The 6,624-nt window shown below is 41.8% G+C and overlaps 1 long non-coding RNA gene across 1 annotated transcript; it reads right to left on the bottom strand.

Moving 5' to 3' along the window:
• Nucleotides 1-2,334: 2,334 nt before the first annotated feature.
• On the bottom strand, nt 2,335-3,995 carry LOC117489880. Its single transcript, XR_004556632.1, has 4 exons — nt 3,938-3,995; nt 2,925-3,071; nt 2,802-2,835; nt 2,335-2,372 (listed from the first exon to the last, which is right to left on the bottom strand). It is a non-coding gene; the product is annotated as an uncharacterized LOC117489880 (long non-coding RNA).
• Nucleotides 3,996-6,624: the final 2,629 nt, after the last annotated feature.

The raw sequence follows: 6,624 nt of genomic DNA, 5'->3' as shown, positions 1-6,624 counted from the left end.
GCTCTTTTCACACCGCCCAGAGTCCGACTGGTGCTGCGTCATTGCGTCATCATTTGCGTCATGACGTAACCATTTGCGTGCCTGCTTCATAAAGCCAAACCGCACGGAAACCCCTCACAGTAGAGATGGCAAATCCAGATCCTTTTACGGACTCAGGGTCTTCTGAGTCAGTCATTGAAGAGATCCGGATCATACGAGTCATTTGAGTCATATGAGTCAGCATCACCAAGACCGTAGAAATCCTATCGGTGAAACCGAAAACGTGTTGCATTTCACGAGCATATTAAACTGACGTTATATTAACCTCCGCTACACAGTGTATTTTGCTTTAATAAAAAATGTTGATCACAAAAAAAAGGGTTATTTTGCGATTTGGCAAAGCTGAGTCTGCTGTTGACTCGTGCATGATGACGAGTCTGCTGGATCTCTGGATCTGCTGCTATATGGTTATGGCTCTGAGTCCGCACGAGTCTGCTGTGTTTTGCACAGTGAGTCAAGATTTGCGAATCTGAGTCTGTGAAGTTCCGCTGACTAACTCGTAGGCTACTGGTCTCTCTCGATCATTGACCTGGATTCACGGATCCCGCGATTTTGATTAAGTCCATTAGAGCCGCGTTCACACCAAGTACTTTTCCCACAGTAGTTCCTGAGAACTTTAGTTCATGAGAGTTCTTTTAGTTCTGACGAACTAAAGCAGATCGCGTTCACACCAAAATGAGTTCCTGGGGGTGGATTAGGCAAATGAGCCGCTGACGTCACTTCTTCTTCTTCTGCTTAGATTTTCCTGGCAGGCTGCAAACAACTTCACGGCGAGTACAGTAGGTGGCGGTATGCACCTTAAAGTTGCAATCCGCCAAAAAACCGAGAGAAGAAGAAGAAAAGCTTCCGCTTCCGCTGTATGCTTCTGTTTACCTTCCGACCTCAGACACGGTATGGAGTTGACGTTTTGGTGCTCGTGTTATACAGCTTCGTAACGGAGTTATTTAAGCCAATAACTCAGCCACAAATAAAAATACAGATCGACCATTCAAATGCAATAGAAATGCTGAGTCGGAGGCGAAGGCGGTTAAGAAGCCTTAACAAAAGGATTGGACCACGAAAAGCACACGCTATGGACATGTTTCGATAGCTGAGGATGATGACCGTTATCACGCCCAAAGAACAGCAATGGTACGTTCATTAAATCACATTAATACTATCTAATGTAGGATTTATGGAGTTATGTAGGGCTAATTTGTGTCTTTGTATGTATTCCAGATATGCGAATACTACGGAACGCGTCGTGTCCCGCGCTCTCTCTGGGTGAACAATAGAACCTCGGCCTGGTGCACACCAATGTGCAGTGGATCAAAGTGGATCTTTTCAACTCCTCTGTATTCGCCTGGAAGCAACCATTGGGGAGACGCAACCTAAACAAATCGCCACGGGGCAAGACACGCGCACAGCCCTTGAGGCATCTGAACAGCATGGAAATTGTAAATTGACAATAAAGATGATCTTTTGTACTGTGCATTTGGTTCTCTCTTTTATTTACCACAGTCAACAGACACAATTACAATAGTGCAGACACACCTTTGTGCAAAGATTAAATGTCAGTATCAAAACAGTACTCATACTGTATATTTGTATATTAATATGAGTATATTATTATGTTAAATGTGTGTTAAAGACAATGGGATGAGGTTGAAAGCTCTTTAAAAAGCTTTTGTATACCATCTTTACTGTGATAAATACATACATGTTAAGCATACACATCTGAAGAACTACGTTACACACACACACACACACAGGTTAGTCTGTGTACCGCTGCACTGCTGCTGGTTTAAACAAAGACAGTCATGATGCTAGTGCCGTGCATGTAGGTTCTCTTTTATTTATCAGAAGCAGATCAATAAGTGTCAGTAGTATCAAAACAATATAATAACAGTGGCAATATATATATAATCACAATAATACAAAATTAACTGTCCCAGGTGAAGGCAATTTGGGGTGAAGTGTCTTGCCCAGGGACACAACGACATCCTGACTGCAGTGGGGTTTGAACCTGTGCTCCCCTGATCCGAACACCAACGCACCAGACCACTGCATCACACGCCTCCCAACAAGTCATTGTACAGTTTATCAACGACAAGTTTTTCTTAATTTTTTTATTGAAAGCCTGTTGGATTTAATCAGCTCGCTTAGCACTGCCAGAAGCCCAGCCTGAAAAGGAATTTTGTTGCTCCACCTCGATTCCTGGGCCTTGTGTGAATGCAGCAGCCGTTCGTCGTGCATCTCCTTGGCACGCAGGTCCTCATTCTCCTTGCTGACCATGGCACGGCGGGCCATCGCCATGATGGTGTCAAGGAAGCTGTCATCGCGTGCCCACTTTCCTAAGGTGAAATATGCAAGATACAAGATCAGTTTAATCGCAACAACGACACAACATTGTCCAAATCTGTCTCTGCAGGCACACAACAGGAGGAACACAGGGAACACCTTTGATTTGACTATTAACATTTTAAATGGTGAAGGCACTAGCAATTGGGGGATGGAGGGCTCTCAGGACATGATAGGGACAAATAGATACAAATTAAACGTTTTACAATTTTAATGCAAGCATTAATGATGCTATGAAGCTTTGAATGATTCATACCGTAATAAGCCACATAGTCTTTAAATAGCCTTAGACACTTGACAGTGACTTTATTTAAAAGTTATTTCTGTCTGTAATGCACCTTTGCACCACATTGACATGATAAGCTGCAACAATCACATTTAAATTAAATAAGTGGAGGTGGAGTGTGACTGTGTGTACGTACCATTTGACGATTGACCAGACGATGTGGACCCCATCTGCAAAGCAAAACAAGTTGATCTTACAAACACTTCCTAACATGTAAACAACGCTCTGTATGAACGTGTGAAGCAGAGTGTTAGCCCACCTTGGGGGAGCGTGTCTGGGGTAAGTTGACGGAGTGTTTCAGCCTTTTGACGGCCTCAGTGATGGCCTGGGTCTCCGTCTCGTCCAGAGCACAGCACAGGTTCTTCAGAGTCTGCACCACCCGCTCCACCGTCTTATACTGGGTGCTCTGAATATAGAGATACACGTTGGTCAGAGGTAGGAAGTAGCGGAGTACAAATACCTCGTTACTGTACTTAAGTACATTCCACTACTTATTTTTCTGATCACTTTTTACTTCTACTTCTTACATTTTGAACACAAATACCTGTACTTTCTACTTCTTACATTTTGAACACAAATACCTGTACTTTCTACTTCTTACATTTTCCAAACAGGCTGGTTACTTTAGTTTGAATGTGTGTTTGGTGGCGTGATCATTATTATTTAGAGTCATTGCGTGCCTATTGATTTGAACACGATCCGTGTATCCATCATTTCCTGGTCTTCTCTAAAGAAGAGGGACCAATGAAAACGTTGTCATGTTGCCGTTGTTCAGCATGGAAACATTCATTAGCTAACAATGACATTATTGTTCTATTAATATAAAGGGAGGTCAGGTACTCTTTAAAACAGCTGGTAGTTATGGGTACTTTTTACTTAAGTACATTTCAAAGCCCTCTTTACTTTTACTTAAGAAGTTTTACCAGAGTATTTCAAACACGAGTATCTGTACTTCTACTTGAGTAAAGGATGGAGGTGTGTGGCGCAGTGGATAAGTGCATTGGTGTTCGGATCAGGGGAGCACAGGTTCAAACCCCACTGCAGTCAGCATGTCGTTGTGTCCCTGAGACACTTCACCCCAAAGTGCTCCTGTGGGGATTGCCCACAGTATTGAGTATGTAAGCTTTGGATAAAAGCGTCTAACAAGTGACATGTAATGATTCAAAAAGCTTTTGAATATTGAATAACAAACCAATGTGGTTTACTTGTTATCCACAGTTTAGCTGCTAAATGTTTTGTGCACATATCTAAATGTATAAAGTGTGTTTTCACCTCCGTTCCCTCCTGTTTGCTGCAGTATGGCAGCAGCGGTCAGGATGGACCGGGCACAGGGTGTGGAGCTGCCTACTCTCAGCGGGGGGGGAACTGAACGTGGAAACTGTGTTTCTCTGAGGGATCCTCCATGTAGTCTGAGAAGCCTTCTGAGGAAACAAGGTCAAACTATTTAGGATAATACAAGGAACAATGTTTAGGCAGTAAATAGAATTTCAATTACATTTCTACTTAAATGTGCAAAAATATTAGAACATCAGTCTTTGTGGCATGCAGGTAATCAACTGTTTAAGCTTTTACCATTAACATGTAGAATGAATGTTGCAAATTACTTGAAATTAGAGCAACTACAATCTATTGTTTACCTCAGTGTAGCCACAGAGGTCCAGCTAGCATGCTAATTGCTAACGTTATATTATCGTTTTATCCCGGAGGGGAAAACTAGTTTCTAATCCTGAGAGAAACACCTCGCCTGAAACACACGATTAGTGCCATGAGTTAGTGAAGCAAATTACAGAACATTGCACACTTATTCACAAGTCAAAACGTGTTCATAGCGGGCATGGATGAGAATAGCTAGCTAGCTAGATGTTATTAGCCAGCTTGGACCTAACGTTAGCAAGTTCTACCATGGCTAGCTCGATCTACTGAGCAAATAAAAGTACATCTAAGACCAGTATTGTGCAGATTAAAACAGTGCAGTGCATGTATTTTATTTTACCTTGGTAGTCGTCCCGACATGACTTTGCCAGGTCTGCTAACTTTGCAGAGCCACAGAAACTGCATTCAGTAGAAGCTTCTGAATGTGGCGCTTCGCGTCCTCCGAGTCAATCGCCAGAAGCGCAGACACTAGTGATGTGTCGGTCGCGAACGAGCCGGCTCAAAGAGCCGGCTCTTTTGAGTGAACGACGGGAGCCGGCTCGCGCCCGCGAACGAGCCATTTTTTTTTTTTTTTTTTTTTTTTTTTTTTTTTTTTAGTAATACAGAATGATATGATGATCTCCGCACTACAGCTGCTCCGTGCATGCATGCAGTGACATGTAATATCCAAGGATTAGAGACTGTTGGATGCTGCTGTTTTGAGCATTGCAATACATTTATTTGCATTATGTTTTTCTATGATTAGAGACGGTTGGATGCTGCTGTACTGAGCATTGCAATATATTTATTTTCACTATGTTATTTATTTATGATTATCCTTGGGCTCAGCAAAGATTTGATGTCAGCTGTTGCTGTCTTTTTTTCTATAGTTAATACTGAAATAGAGCCCAGCTGTTTTGTCAGGGCCCTTTCTTTAAATATAATTTTAAAATGTCGATACAGTAGCCCCTTTTTTTAAATGTCTATGCTTAAGTTTTTGTGTTGCTATCTGCTTTGTGTAGCGTGGTTCTACAAACAAGTCTGTGCATTCATTGGGTGGTATCAGAGAGATACAAGGGTCTGTAAATGCAATGAAAACAATTGGCCACAGCAAATAATTGATATTAAACATGTAATTTTTACTTTTGAATACTTCAGTACAAAGGATGTATTGAATAATTTAAGTGATATGTGTACACATATAAATCATTAGTCAAAACAGGGCTACATTTGATTGAATTATAAAAGGTATAATATGTGGTAAACTGAAGAGCCGTTTGGGAGCCGAAAGAGCCGGCTCTTCTTGGTGAGCCGAGCCAAATGATCCGGCTCACCAAGAAGAGCCGGAATTCCCATCACTAGCAGACACATCCTCATCCTCATCACTCCACCGCTCCAATTGATTTATTTAGTGTTGCTATAATAACTGCTTTCACAAAAGGAATCTCTTCGTGTGTGCTGCGAAGCGAGGAAATACAATGGCCGCTTACAACAAAAAATTCTGAGTCAAACGGGCGTGGTTTGCATTCCGCACAGCCAATCAGACGTACGAACTACTTTCTCCCACGAAAGACCCTGCTCTGTGGCAGGGACTGAAAAGCGAGTCTCGCAAACTAAGTTGAGCTACTTTAGTTCCTGGGGCTTTTTGGTGTGAACGCAAATATATATCGTAGTTCTGATGAACTATTGTGGGAAAAGTACACCAAAGTACTCCGGTGTGAACGCACCTTATGTTTCCGGCTCTAAATGAAGTTTCAGTGTAGACTTCTAACAAATTGTCATGTTGTGCAACAGTCTCCTGCGTGTAATAGCTGCATTTCCAATAAGGATCTTACTTGGCAAAACGTTTATTTTGAACATAGCACACAAAAAGAAACAAACAATGACAATGATTGCAAAACAGTTAGAATATATAAAATGTCTTAATTATACAATTATTATTATTATTAAACATATAATTATATCTAATCATATTCCCCCCATATTTTCTCATGGACTGCGTAATCATTGCAATACTGGTGTTTGTATGTGTTAAATGTGTGTAAAGTGGTGTCTTTTGCTTTAATAAAACATATTGATCACAAAAAAAAGGGTCATTTTGCGATTTAGCAAATCTGAGTCTGCTGTTGAACCGTGCATGATGACGAGTCTGCTGGATCTCTGGATCTGCTGCTATACGGTTACGGCTCTGAGTCCGCACGAGTCTGCTATGTTTTGCACAGTGAGTCAGGATTTGCGAATCTCTGAGTCTGCTGTTGACTCGTACATAATATAGCCGCGGGAGCCGAGAGCCGGGTGCTGGAGGAGGGGCTATGCTCGTGCACATG

Source organism: Trematomus bernacchii, unplaced genomic scaffold, assembly GCF_902827165.1.
Source record: "Trematomus bernacchii unplaced genomic scaffold, fTreBer1.1, whole genome shotgun sequence".
Taxonomy (NCBI): domain Eukaryota; kingdom Metazoa; phylum Chordata; class Actinopteri; order Perciformes; family Nototheniidae; genus Trematomus; species Trematomus bernacchii.
The sequence above is the reverse complement of the archived record's forward strand: the minus strand, read 5'-3'. Positions and strand labels throughout refer to the sequence as shown.